The sequence below is a fragment of the Crinia signifera genome, chromosome 4 (assembly GCF_055691185.1).
Source record: "Crinia signifera chromosome 4, ASM5569118v1, whole genome shotgun sequence".
NCBI classification, from domain to species: Eukaryota; Metazoa; Chordata; class Amphibia; order Anura; family Myobatrachidae; genus Crinia; species Crinia signifera.
In genome coordinates this window covers 56,996,725-57,011,944 of record NC_139220.1, presented here as the reverse complement: position 1 = coordinate 57,011,944, position 15,220 = coordinate 56,996,725, and the positions used below count along the sequence as shown (strand labels likewise).

The following is a 15,220-nucleotide window of genomic DNA, read 5'->3' as shown; positions in this document are numbered from 1 at the left end:
TCCCACCTATAAATAGCAGCATATACTGTACCTTCCAAATTGAAGCTTTCCTCAGCCAGAAGTAAAACTAGGGGAGGGGGCTTGTGCCTATGGTAGAAAATGCATAGGCGGATTTAGACCTAACAGGGCCTAAAAGTGAGATTTTTTTTACTTTTGCGTCCGAATTTGCATGTTTTCCAAAAACGGTACATTTAATAGGATGCGGATTGCGGTAAAAATCACACTCCAAAGAGATGCTTCCTGCCAGTCAGGGCTGAGAGGCTTCTCCTAGAGAAGAGTAAACCATGACTGAGTGCTTGCATAGCGATGTGACAGCATTGAGCCCTCTGTCATTAGCGAGGAGGAAGCCGGCTCACCCTACAGTCAGTGGGAGGGGAGTTGGCTCATCCCCGCAGTCAGTGCGAGGGGAGCTGTCTCACCCCTACTGTCAGTGCTGGGTGAACTGCTGCAGAGGCAGTCACCGCTGGAGCCTGGATTGGTATGTATAGTGGTGTAAAATTAGTGTATGTATATTAAAGTTATTCTTTTGACATCCTGACAGAAAGTATACTTACTCCCCGTCCCACCTGTAACCTTAACCATCTCCCCGCGTAACCTAAACCCTCTGCGTAAGCTTAACCCGTCTCTATCCTGTCTGGTCTTGCCTACTACTGTGTCATATCCCCCTCCCCATCTACTATTTTGACCCCAACACCCCCCTCCTTTTTCTGGCAGAGTGCTGGGGGCCCTTTCAAAATTTAGCAAAAGGAGTAAGGGACCCACGTATTTCAGAATCCAGAACTAGGACTTGTGGTTCCCAGCATTCAGTGAAGACTTGCTGGGCCCTGTACTTCTACTAAAAAAAAAAAATATATATATTTTTTACACTTACTTAACCCTTCATTTAATAACATAGCAATTAAGGCTGAAAAAAGACGTTAGTCCATCGAGTTTGCATTTGCGATCAGTATTTTGGAACTCAGCACTGGGCTGAAACAGCCCCCAGTGTAAGGGGGGGGAGGGGGGGCCTTTGACATGACACAGCCGGCTGTTTGAGCCCAGTGCTGGTTTCCGATAAACGCCTACTCCTTTCATCCTCTGTATTGCGGGAACCAGGAATGGGCCAAGAGCCTGGTACTGGTCATAGAAGTACAGGGATAAAAGGAGGGGTTCAGGTACATGCACACTTTCATTAAGCTATTGGTTAGTGTGCACTGGGGTCAGTTATATCTTTAATATAAATAAATAATATATCTCTGCTATGACCATACAAAATGACATCTTCGTGACATTGCAGTGTAAAGCATTGCTTCAATATTTTCACAACAAACAATGATAAGTTATGTTAATGTATGCGTGGGTTACTTTCCATACCTCACAACTTTGAGGAGGGAGGAGGAGGGATGCTTGTGCGTGCCGAAAAAGTGCCCCAAAATTATGGGTGCTCGGGAAGTGTCGGGTCTATGCTCGCGACACTCCTGTGAGGCCATGCCCCTGGGTTCTCCGCTGTAAGGGCATGAATACAGTGACAGGGGAAGATTCCCTACTGCCCCACCTTCCCACCTCAGGATGCTGTCGGCCCCGGGTGGGATGCAGGAACGTCCCTAAAAAAACGGGACCTTCCCGCCGAAACCGGGTCAGTTGGGAGGTATGGTGTTCCTCTATGTACAGAGGCAGATTAGGCTACAGCTGACAGAGCTTTCTGGCTCTGGATGATTTGATGTTTAAAAGTTTCAGGTTAAACATCTGCGTCTGACCAGGAAAATGCTTGCAACTGCTCAGAAAGGTCCAACACACCTGTGCATTACACAAGATAAAACAACATGCACACAGAACACTGCATACAATACTGTAGTTGAGTAGTAACACATAATGGCTCAGCACATGACCATACACACACACACACACACACACACAAACACACACACAAACACACATACACAGCTAATCCCTCTCCGGTCACCACACACACACCATGGGGTAAATGTATGAAGCTTGGAGAAGTGGTAACTATCCCCATAAAGAATGTTATGAGTAAGATGACAGTTAGGACCTGATTGGCTGGTGTATTATCACCTTGCACATAACATTCTTTATGGGAATAGATACCACTTCTCCAAGCTTCATACATTACCCCATGTTCCCTGACTCCCTCCACACACCCATGCCCTTCCAGTCACCAGCACACACACACATACACGCACATACACCGTCCCCACCAGTCATGCATATTATACCTTTTCCATAGAGGGCACGGGACCAGCAAATCGTAATATAACCCTGGTGTCACACCTGGCCAATCAGCCACTGAAGTTTATTACCATAATAATATTTAGGGTTGCCAAAATGCGGGAGGCTTCTGTTTTTTCATTAATCCTCCCGCTCGCATGGAAATCTTCACGGTTTTTCATCCCGTTTGTTTAAAAAAACAGTCCGCGCATGCGCAAGTCCGAAGTCACGGGGGCAGGGCCTGCATGTGCGACGTTGTGATGTTGCTGTTATTACTTCCTGTCATGTTATTTAAATGCCGGCCACCTCGGGGCTGCGTGGGTAGCGGTGGCCATAGAGACGTCGTCGGAGTGGAAAACACAGAGGTGCGGCAGCAGGAGCAATGGTAGTGGAGAACTGAGAGGTGCGGTAGAAGGATCATAAGGAGGCAGCAGCGGGAGCTGGAGCGGTAGTAAGTATATTGTAAAGTAAACTGTCCTCCACCTGCTAAAGTGTGCTTCATCAGGGCCTCCGGTGCAACCCGCACAGTAGGTATTCAGTGCAGGGAGGTGCCAGGCTGGCGAGGCACTCTCCCCGCTCTGCTACCTTGCTGCGGTGAGCTATCCCTGCTGGCTGCCGCAGCTTGTTTGACAGGCAGCAGCGGCGCTGGCATGGTGAAGAGAGGGACCCGCCTCCCTCTCGCTGATTGCCTGGCCTATGGGTTGCATAATTGGCACATAAAGTTCTTTTCAGTAACCCAACACATTTAGAGCATTAGTTTATTCTATTTATGCTTTGTTTTTATTCATATTACACACACACACATTTATTTACCATCAGTGTCCCTGCCCTCACCCTCCCTCTCAGCTTCTCTGCCCTCACCCTCTCTCTAACTCCCCCATCAGCGTCTTTTGTCCTCACCCTCCCTCTGACTCACACACATTTATTTACCACCAGTGTCCCTGCCCTCACCCAGACTCCCTCAGCATCTCCAACCCCACCCTCCCTCTGACTCCCACTCATCTCTGCCTTCACCCTCCCTGTAACTCTCCCTTCAGCACCCCTAACTCACCCTCCCTCTAAAGCTGTGCATACACTACAGTGTACACCCAGCTGATCACATGCAAGTCGCCCCCAGGACCTTCCAGAGCAACAGGTTCACATGCAATCCATCACATGCGGTCCTGAATTTGTGATGGATTGCATGCAAGAGCTGCATGCCAGGACTGCGCGTCAGACCTGTGGGGCCTTCAGGTCGATTTTTTGTCCTGTGCCGTCTGGAATGGGTAAAATCATCCCAATGCGAGTTGAGGCCACCATACACTAACTCCCCTCTTAGTTTCCCTGCTATTGCCTTCATTCCAACTCCCCGTTAGCATCCCTGCCCTCACCCTCCCACTAACTTCCACAGCATCCCTGCCCACCCCTCTAACCTCCTCAGTGTCCCTGCCCTCACACTCCCCTAACTCCCCCCCCCCCAGCATCCATACCCTTACCCTTTTTCGAACTCTCCCATCTTTACCATAATACCCCCTAACTTCATACCCTCCAACATCTGAAGGGCAGACATCGGTACAAATTTGGAAAGAGGGCGTGGCCACTGGTAAAGGACGCCCCCTTTCCTATACTTTGAATGGACATTTGGAGACCCAGAAAATATGTTTACAGTTGTGTATGCATATAATATGTGTATCTGCTTATGCATGCAGTGTGTCACTGATTCTCTAATGATTTACCTCTGACCTTATATAATGTGCTATTTCTATCATACCTATTATATAATAGAGATAAGTAAAAAAAAAAGTTTTAACCCTTCCCTTGCATGCACCTAAGTGGTATTACTGAATGGTAGCCCAGTGGTATGCTGAGTGTTAGTCTGTGGGACTGTGTTTGGGGCGCAGGGCTCTTTGGGCTGCTGTTGCTGGGCTGCTCCATGGCATCATATCGTACACTTTCCATCACCGCTTTAGTTTGTTTAGTATATATGTAGCACCCTCCACATTTATTATTACCTCTTACCTAGGTAAGTCTTATCACATATAATTTCCCCTATCCCTTTTACTATCACTTCAATTTCACATTAATGTTATGCCATGGGGTGGTTCTGCTGGGCTGGCCTGGGGGGCCCTGTGTCCTGGACCTGTCTCAGAGTAGTGTTAGGGACTTGTCCTATTGAGGTAACCTGGACGCGGTGGACAAGCCCATAATAATGGCCATCATTATGCTAATAACCTCCAATGCAATATAGCAAAGATATTAAAAGGTCTAGCATTTATATTTAGTGTGCACCTGCAAACTCCTCCTCCTGCTTGCTGCACTACAGGTCTCAGCAGGTAGCACCTCATATGTCCAGGGTGTGCAGTTTAGGGCCCCTCCCCCTATGTACTATATATTGTGTATTCCTACACACTGGAAGGAACTAGAGACGCCTTCCTCCTTAACTAGCACCCCACCCACCTGTCCCAGATTGTTTTTAACTAGGTTGGAGTCCAACATTCAAGACTGCACATTTCAGCTTGGCACTATGAGGGGGGCCCTAGTCCTACTATATATATATATGCTGAGTGTTAGTCTGTGGGACAGTGTTTGGGGCGCAGGGCTCTTTGGGCGGCTGTTGCTGGGCTGCTCCATTGTTGGGCTGCTCCATTTACATTTACATTGCTCAGTGGCAAACACAGGATTTTCAGAAGGGGGTTTCCAGAGGGGCGGAGCTCAGCACGGAGATGGTCACTTAGGTGACCCTGTATATGCCGGGTCAGTTAAAGTATTATAGATAGACCAAATGTATATTAATAATAATAAAATATATACATATACACACACACACATATATATATATATATATATATATATATATATATATACAGGGGCGTCAACAGCAGTGTAGACCCCTGGGCATAGCAATGTATTAGGGCACCTACTGATCCTCCAGCGGTAGGGGTGGGGGAAGCTTTGATGTCCCCCGGGTGGTAGGGGGTATTATATCAACCACTCAGCATGTAGGGCCTGGATCAGTAATTTTCACTAATTACCCCTTTACTGCACATATGGTGGGAGATGGGGTGGGAGAAGGGGGCATTGGGCTGAATGAAGGGGTCCCAATACATAACTTCCATGGTGGTAGAAGATGTTTAATACGCAGAGGAGGGGTGTATAGTGGAGTGGGCTTATTATTCATAATTTTCTGGTGGGAGGACAGCTTGCTTGACTGCAGATATCAGCAGTTCCCAGAAATAGATTTCTTAGATTTTAATGGAATTAAAAACTAGAGAATCCCACCTACCAAATGTTATTGGGGACTAGGGGATCAGAGTTCAGGAGACAAAGCAATCTGCCAACGAGTATATAAAACTACATACCAGGTGTGTGGAGCTAGAGCAGTAACCAGCTGCTGTAAGGCTGATAACTCTGGTTCTGGGAACAGTAGAGACAAGCTGCTATACAGTATATGAAATATATGACTGGCAAGAGCAATTAACAAGCTTGGATGGGGACCATTGCTTTGAAGTCAGATATCTCCGGTTCCCAAGGGCCGATTTTTAAAATTCTTGTACCCATGGAAAGAGAGGACCCTCAGCTTTCAGCATAGGGCCCTTAGACTCCTGGGGGGGTTTCTGGGTACTCAGAAACCCCCCTGCGTGCGCTACTGTTGCTGGGCTGCTCCATTTACTATCACTTCAATTTCACACTAATGTGATGCCATGGGGTGGTTCTGCTGGGCTGGCCTGGGGGGCCCTGTGCCCTGGACCTGTCTCAGAGTAGTGTTAGGGACTTGTCCTATTGAGGTAACCTGGACGCGGTGGACAAGCCGATAATAATGGCCATCATTATGCTAATAACCTCAGAAATGCAATATAGCAATGATATTAAAAGGTCTAGCATTTATATTTAGTGTGTACCTGCAAACTCCTCCTCCTGCTTGCTGCACTACAGGTCTCAACAGGTAGCACCTCATATGTCCAGGGTGTGCAGTTTAGGGCCCCTCCCCCCATGTGGTATTACTGAACTAATTGAGCATCTACCATTATCCATATGTATAATAGAGATAACGCAGCATATACAATCAGAGACGAGTTATTGTCAGAGTCAAACACTGCACGCAGAAACTAATACACACCGGCACACTCTGTGCATCCTGCAGTTACAGTAGCCCTGCAGCTGCAGACTACATGCACTGTCTGAGACTGCAGGCGAGATGCTGCTGCAGCCTCTGGCGTCCAGAAGCTGAGGAGATAGTAAGAAAGTCCCATACTGTGCACCTAAGTTCCCCATGTGTCACGTCCCTTACTGTAGGGATGTTGTGTGAGAGACAGTGACTATTAAAACTTACTCCTGCAAGGCCGCTCCCACACCGAGTTCTGCCACAGATCAGAAGCTGCTGCTGGAGCCTTTGAACCAGGGGCGGATTGGCCCACCGGGAAACCGGGTCATATCCCGGTGGGCCGGTCTATTAGACACTAAACCCGGCCGGTCTCCCCCCCTGGCTGGGCCGCGCGATCACTATCTCTTCAGCAGCGGCCGGGCTGATCTGTCAGCATTTAACATGGCCGCGGGAGGGCTGCTGACTGTGCATGCGTGGACACACACACAGCTCCTCCCGCGGTTCAGCTCCTCTCAGTACCACTGCCGTCCTTCTCCTGCTGGCACTGCAGCACTTCCCTCTACTCCCCGCTCCTCCTGTCAGGGTAAATGACAGGCAGCATCACCCTCCATCCTTCTGTCTGTTACAACGTCGAAAATAGCACTCGTCTTCAGTGCCGCCCACCTCCCTCCCCTTCCTCTTAGAAGCAGGATGCAGGCAGCTCTTCGTATGCTCTGCTGACTCTGAGCATGCTGCACCTGCACACATGGCCATGTGTCTGTGACTGGGGGAGCCTGCCCTGCAGCCAGGCAAGGACAGGGGAGAAGCTTGCACCACTACAGCCAGCCACACCAGCATAGTTCTAAGGTATGTGATTTATGCTGGGGAGGGAGGATGTGACATGTTAATATGTCCAGGGGACATGCTGGGCAGTGTATATACAGTATGTGTGGGGGGTGGGGGGGGGGAGGGTGCATATACAGTGTGTGTGTGGGGTGCATGTACAGCATGTGTGTGTGGGGTGCATGTACAGCATGTGTGTGTGGGGTGCATATACAGCATGTGTGTGTGGGGTGCATATACAGCATGTGTGTGTGTGGGGTGCATATACAGCGTGTGTGTGGGGTGCATATACAGCATGTGTGTGTGTGGGGTGCATATACAGCATGTGTGTGTGCGGGGTGCATATACAGCATGTGTGTGTGCGGGGTGCATATACAGCATGTGTGTGTGCGGGGTGCATATACAGCATGTGTGTGTGCGGGGTGCATATACAGCATGTGTGTGTGTGGGGTGCATATACAGCATGTGTGTGTGTGGGGTGCATATACAGCATGTGTGTGTGGGGTGCATATACAGCATGTGTGTGTGGGGTGCATATACAGTATGTGTGTGGGGTGCATATACAGCATGTGTGTGTGGGGTGCATATACAGTATGTGTGTGGGGTGTGCATATACATTGGGCATTAATGGGCATCACGGTGTGTGGCATATGTATAATGGCATCACGGTGTGCGGCATATGTATAATGGCATCACGGTGTGCGGCTTATGTATAATGGCATCACGGTGTGCGGCTTATGTATAATGGCATCACGGTGTGCGGCTTATGTATAATGGCATCACGGTGTGTGGCATATGTATAATGGCATCACGGTGTGTGGCATATGAATAATGGCATCACTGTGTGCGGCATATGTATAATGGCATCACGGTGTGTGGCATATATATAATGGCATCACGGTGTGGCATATATATAATGGCATCACAGTGTGTGGCATATGTGTAATGGGCATCACGGTGTGTGGTAAATGTGTAATGGGCATCACTGTCTCCCCTCCCTGCATCCTCCACCACTTTGTGACTCCCCTCCCTGCATCCCCTGCCACTCTGCATTCCCCCCCCCCCCCGTCTCTATCTCCCCAGCCCCACAGGCTGCAGAATAAACGCTGTAGGCATGCACCTATTCTGCAGCCTGAGGGGCTGGGGACATAGCCAGCAGCTCGTTGAAATAGGCCACACCCCCATATTGATAGGCCACGCCCCCAGAAAAATCTCTCCCGCCACCATCAGGGCTGCTTTGAGATATTTCCCGGGCTGGTTTTAATTCCCAATCCGCCCCTGCTTTGAACTTATGTCTGTCAGAGTGGGCAGCGTGACATTATAAAGCGACCACAATGCACTACTGGAAACAGCCGCACTGCCAGGCCCAAATTTCTCTATACCCAGTGAATTGTGGCATTTCGTTCATTTTAACCCCTCCCCCCCATCCATGGAACCCAATAATTAATGCAGCTGCCGGTCATGGGGGCGGGGCTTGGTGACCTCAGCCTCCTCCCGCCCCAAAATAAAGCCTCGTCCAGCCCTGCTTTCACTCCTCTCCGGGCTTCTACCGGAGAGGAGTTTTAAAAGGTCGGCATGTATGTGGTACAGTCCGTTATAAAACGCTACTGTACCGGCTAAATTGGTGCAGTTGGAGGGTCTTAAACTCCCCCCTCCGCAAACCTGCCCTAGAATCTAAAATCTCCCTGAAACTGCTTTCAAAATGTAGGCAAGTATGATATATAATACATCATATAGTTCATTTTAAGACATTTCTACATCTTGTTCAGTTTTTCTAGTTATATAGGAGTAATCTTACCTTTACTCTCCTCTACTGTACTGACCAAAATAGATATTGTAACATAAAAGTATGCATCTCAGGGAGTGGTGTTCATGAGCTGCGTGTGAGTAAGAGAAATGAAACCGAAAGTAGAGTTTCTGTGCAGAGTGGATGTCTATTTATAATATTATTCCGAAAGCCATAGTTTCTAGTAGAGATGTGCGGCGGCCACTTTTTCGGGTTTTGGTTTTGGTTTTGGATCTGGATCTCCCTTCGTGTTTTGGATTGGTTTTGGCAAAACCACCCTTGTGGGTTTTGGTTTTGGATCTGGATTTTTATGAAAAAAATGCTAAAAATGGCTAAAATAACAGAATTTAGGCCTGTTTTTGCCCCTAAAGTATTATTAACCTCAATAACATTAGTTTCCACTCATTTCTTGTCAATTTTGATCACTTCACAGCTTACAAAATTGTTTTCATTTACTGTAGTTGGGCCAAAAGAGTATACCGAGGTAGCTGGATGACTAAGCTAAGCGACAGCAGTCGGTATCACATACATGTGGACCTTACACTTCCAACCTCGCAGAGTGGCACTGCAGGGGCAGACAGGGTGGCAGTTTAATAAACTATCCAAAAAAAGAGAAATGCTCCAAACAGCAAATACAAAGAGGTATCGGCCTTGTCATGACTGGTGGTAGCAGCTTCAGCACTCCCACTATTTCCTCCTCCATCATCCTCCAAAAATGTGTTTTTATTTTATTTATTACTTTTATTTCTTTTTCTTACTTTACACTGGACACAGCCTGTCACACTGGACACAGCCCCTTGGACACTGGACACTGCCCCTGGACACAGCCCCTGGACACTGCCCCTGGACACTGGACACAGCCTGTCACCCTGGACACAGCCCCTGGACAATGGACACAGCCTCTGGACACAGCTCCTGTACACTGGACACAGCCGTCACACTGGACACAGCCCCTGGACAATGGACACAGCCGTCACACTGGACACAGCCTCTGGACACCGCCCCTGGACACAGCTCCTGTACACTGGACAATGGATATATGTCACGCTGGACACTGGATATATGCCGTCACACAATGGTTAGATGTCACACTGGCCACTGGATATATGTCGTCACACTGGACACAGGATATATGTCGTCACACTGGACACAGGATATATGTCATCACACTGGACACTGGATATATGTCGTCACAGTGGACACAGGATATATGTCGTCACACTGGACACAGGATATAAGTCGTCACACTGGACACTGGATATATGTCGTCACACTGGACATTGGATATATGTCACGCTGGACACAGGATATATGCCGGCACACATTACATGTCACACTGGACACAGGATGTATGTTGTGACTTGTGACACTGGACACAGGATATATTGTCGTCACACTGGCCACTGGATATATGTCGTCACACTGGACACAGGATATATGTCGTCACACCGGACACAGGATATATGTCGTCACACTGGAGACTGGATATATGTCGTCACACTGGACACTGGATATATGTCGTCACACTGGACAATGGATATATGTCACGCTGGACACAGGATATATGCCGGCACACAATACATGTCACACTGGACACAGGATATATGTTGTGACTTGTGACACTGGACACAGGATATATTGTCGTCACACTGGACACTGGATAGATGTTGTCACACTGGACACAGGATATATGTCACACTGGACACAGGATATGTCGTCAGTCGTCACACAGGATAGGACACAGGATATATGTCGTGAGTGACTCGTGACACTGGACAATGGATAAGATATAGGCCGTCACACTGGACACAGCCTCTTGTATTACTGCAGCCCCTGTACACAGTGTACTACTCAGCAGCACTGCAGCCCCTGCGTGTGAGCACTGCAGCACTGAGTTAGTTAGTTAAATCACAAAAAACACAGGGTTCAGGGCTAAATAAATCACAACACAGGGCTTAGGGCTAAATAAATCACAACAGGGCACGGGCCACAGGACAGCCCCTGGACAGTGGACACTGCAGCCCCTGCGTGTGAGCACTGCAGCACCTAGTTAGTTAAATCACACTACAGGGCTCAGGCCTATAAACAGTCACTGACTCTCAATACAAGTCTACAACACAGGGCAGTGAGGGCACAGGGCAGGTCACGGAGCACAGCACAGGGCAGTGAGGGCACAGGGCAGGTCACGGAGCACAGCACGGAGCACATGGCACGGAGCACAGCACAGGGCAGTGAGGGCACAGGGCAGGTCACGGAGCACATGGCACGGAGCACAGCACAGGGCAGTGAGGGCACAGGGCAGGTCACGGAGCACAGCACAGCACGGAGCACATGGCACAGAGCACAGCACGGAGCTTCCCAACCACCCTCTTCCCTCTCCAAGATTGGAGTGAAGATGGCGGGGCGTGCGTGCGTCTTTTATAAGATCCCGCTCCCGTGAGAATCCGACAGCGCAATGATGACGCTCGGCCTCGTTATTGGTCCGGAATTCAGGCGGGAACTCCCGAGCCGGCTCGGATCTGACCCGGATCCCCGATATTCGGATCTGGCGGATCTCGGGGAACCGGACCCGCTCATCTCTAGTTTCTAGATCTGTACTTTATTTTGTTTGTTGCTAAAAGCACTACTTACATCTGTAACTGGTACTACTGGGGACATGATATGTAACTGGCACTACTGGGGACATGATATGTAACTGGCACTACTGGGGACATGATATGTAACTGGCACTGCTGGGGACATGATATGTAACTGGCACTACTGGGGACATATGTAACTTGCACTAACAATGTGCATGAAAATGATTGCTTGGTATTCAAATTCAGTGCATGAGATAGTACACAAATTTTGTTTAATGTTTTGAAACCTTGTTTCATTCACAAATAAAATATATTTGTGTCTATTTCATGTGGTTGATGTGTTTGTACAACATAGATGCAAGATACCTTATTGAAATATAAAAATATTCCAAAATACGGAATAATCCATTATCCAAAATGCTTCTGGTCCTGAACATATTGGATAAGGGATACTCAACCTGTATGTATTAGTACCTGCAGCTAGGGCACAAACGTAAAAGGCTGCATAACATGTGACATTTATTTTTTTATTAACAGTTTCGGTACTTGTGTAGTCTCACGGCGCCACCGCGCGCACAGTCTGTGTTTGAAACTTGGCAGCTTGCAAGACTCTGTATTTAACTGTGCACGTGCCGCTCTAGATGTTCTCAGCGCAGCACGTTCCTGATTTACATATGTAATCTACGTTGTCAGCATAGCGCTGGCAGCAGTGCGCACTGCCCAGCCCTGACAGGTCATTGTACTTGTACTTGTAGTTCCACAGTGAAATACACAGTCCCGCACATGTAAACTGGACACCCCGGCACACCGCTAACGTACGGGGCTTCTAAACTAGACACCCCGGCACACGCTTTAGCGTCTAAATCCAGACTCCCTGCAAACCGCTAAGAAGGGGGCATCTAAATTTAGACGCTAAGAGCAGACCCGGCAGGGGAGGATTGGCCATTAAATCCACCGGGAGGATTCCCGGGAGGCTGATTACAGTAAGACCGAAAGATGCGGCCGGGCCCCTCTTACACAATACACATTGCATCATAGGCAGGTGGTATGGCGACAGCCGAGCCCATGTCCCCGGGTGGCCCCGCCTCCTCTGAATGCATAGAGCAGGGGTGGCCAACCTGCGGCTCTCTCCTTAATGAGCCACTGGTTTGCCACCCCTGCTCTATGCTGTCAGTGGAGGCGGGGCTGTCTGGACGTCCGCCCCCCCCCCTTCCAGTGGTGCAAGTACGACGTAGCTTTAAAAAAGATGTTGCATGTACGCCGTACCACCTGCTGTCTCCCGTCCATGGATGGAGTCCGCCCGTCCCTCCCTCCCTCCCTCCCTCCCTCCCTCCCTCCCTGCATTGTGCACCGCTGCCGCTTCCTGTTCTGAGGGCAGGAGAGTGCATCACGCACCTCTCCTTCCCCTCACAGAGTATACCTGTGACTGACTGGGCCGTCAGCCAATCAGAGCTCACGTCAGCCAATCAGGAGCCGGCCCGCGAGCTTTGATCTGTAGACGGCCCGGCCCCAGGCACAGGGAGGAGAGGAGACGGAGCGGAGGAGCCTGCCAGCCCAGCCAGTCCCGGACTCTCCTTTCCAGGAACAACAACATTAAGTTCGCCTGGCACAGTGGGGGCAATGGTGGCACAGTGGGGGCATGCCTAGCACAATGGGGACATACCTGGCACCGTGGGGACATATCTGGCACAGTGGGGGCATACTTGGCGCAGTGGAGGCATACCTCTTGCACAGTGGGGGCATATCTGGCACTGGGGGCATATGTGTGGCACTGTGGGGGCATATCTGGCACTGGGGGCATATGTGTGGCACTGTGGGGGCATATCTGGAACTGTGGGGCATATGTGTGGCACTGTGGGGGCATATCTGCCATTGTGGGCATATCTGGCACTGGGGGCATATGTGTGGCACTGGGAGCATATCTGGAACTGTGGGGCATATGTGGGGCACTGTGGGGGCATATCTGCCATTGTGGGCATATGTGTGGCACTGTGGGGGCATATCTGGAACTATGGGGCATATGTGTGGCACTGTGGGGGCATATCTGCCATTGTGGGCATATGTGTGGCACTGTGGGGGCATATCTGGCACTGTGGGGGCATATTAGTAATGGGCATCAGTTGTGCGGCAGCGGTGCAATGAACATTATGGTGTGGGGCATAATGTGTAACGGGCATTATGGCATGGGTCATATGTATTGGGTGCGTGACGCGTAACAGGCATTACTGTGTAAATTTTGGCCACGTGCTTTCGGCGGGCAATATTCCAGCCACTCCCCCTAGTGTTATATGACCATGCCCCTGACCATGCCCATTTTTCAGCACAGTACCACTTAATCTTTTTTTCTACTTGCACCACTGCCCCTTCCCCATATCTGGAGGACGCCTGGCATCACTCACCTCCCTGCACAGCGTGCGGTCGATGGGATCCTCCTCAGTAAGTAACCCTGGGAAGGTGGCCTTATTGGGGGGCAGCCAGGGGCTGTGTTAGGGGGAGGGGAGAATTTTAAACATTTAAGGAGCTGCAAGAAAGCTGCGTTGGGGTGTGGGGGGGGGGAGGAAGGAATGACGGGGGTTGCATATCTATGTACAGTAGCTGCACTATGTTGTATGTGTATGTACTGAATGTACAGTATGAGGGTGGCAGTGTATAAATGTACAGTATGTATGTATGTATGTATGTATGAGGGTGGCGGTGTATAAATGAATGTATGTATGAGGGTGGCGGTGTATAAATGTATGTATGTATGTATGTATGAGGGTGGCGGTGTATAAATGTATGTATGTATGTATGAGGGTGGCGGTGTATAAATGTATGAATGAGGGTGGCGGTGTATAAATGTATGTATGTATGAGGGTGGCGGTGTATAAATGTATGAATGAGGGTGGCGGTGTATAAATGTATGTATGTATGAGGGTGGCGGTGTATAAATGAATGTATGTATGAGGGTGGCGGTGTATAAATGTATGTATGTATGTATGTGGGTGGCGGTGTATAAATGTATGTATGTATGAGGGTGGCGGTGTATAAATGTATGTATGTATGTATATGGGTGGCAGTGTATAAATGTATGTATGTATGTATGAGGGTGGCGGTGTATAAATGTATGAATGAGGGTGGCGGTGTATAAATGTATGTATGTATGAGGGTGGCGGTGTATAAATGTATGTATGTATGAGGGTGGCGGTGTATAAATGTATGTATGTATATGGGTGGCGGTGTATAAATGTATGTATGTATGAGGGTGGCGGTGTATAAATGAATGTATGTATGTATGATGGTGGTGGTGCATAAATGAATGCATGTATGAGGGTGGCAGTGTATAAATTAATGTATGTATGTATGAGGGTGGTGGTGTATAAATGTATGTATGTATGAGGGTGGCAGTGTATAAATGTATGTATCGTGAAAACAAAAAGGTAGTCTTTGGCGCTGGGGACCAGCAGGGTGTATCTTGTCACCCTGCAGCCACCACGTTAGAGGAATGCCAGCCTCTAAACAACAACAGAGAACAAAAATAACGTGGGGCGCTTAGGTGAGACAAGAATGAATAACAAATTTATTAAAAAACACATATACACAACATTACATACATATATGCACTCTAAAATACTACAGTGTCAATTGGACACTAATTATAACCACTGTATATGAGCACTGGTGAATTGCACCTATCCCTTTTAGGGTGGGAAGGGAGTAAAGGTGAAATTAGTTTCAATCCATGTGTCGTGTATAATTCCAGTG

At 48.8% G+C, this 15,220-nt stretch overlaps 1 protein-coding gene and 1 long non-coding RNA gene across 3 annotated transcripts in view; one reads left to right on the top strand and one right to left on the bottom strand.

The window, feature by feature from the left end:
* STING1 (stimulator of interferon response cGAMP interactor 1) overlaps nucleotides 1–9,008 on the bottom strand; it is a 37,396-nt gene extending 28,388 nt beyond the window's left edge. The window contains exons 1-2 of one of the 2 annotated variants that reach the window (XM_083181794.1): nucleotides 6,518–6,584; nucleotides 32–87 (exon numbers count right to left, since the gene is read on the bottom strand). The gene's annotated coding sequence lies outside the window, so the exon portion shown is untranslated. Of the gene's footprint in view, nucleotides 1–31; nucleotides 88–6,517; nucleotides 6,585–8,909 lie in introns of those variants that run through there. The other variant, XM_083181793.1, reaches the window with a different exon arrangement.
* Nucleotides 1–15,220, top strand: part of LOC146074071 (uncharacterized) — a 33,031-nt gene that overhangs the window by 14,174 nt on the left and 3,637 nt on the right. The gene's annotated exons all lie outside the window — the stretch shown is intronic.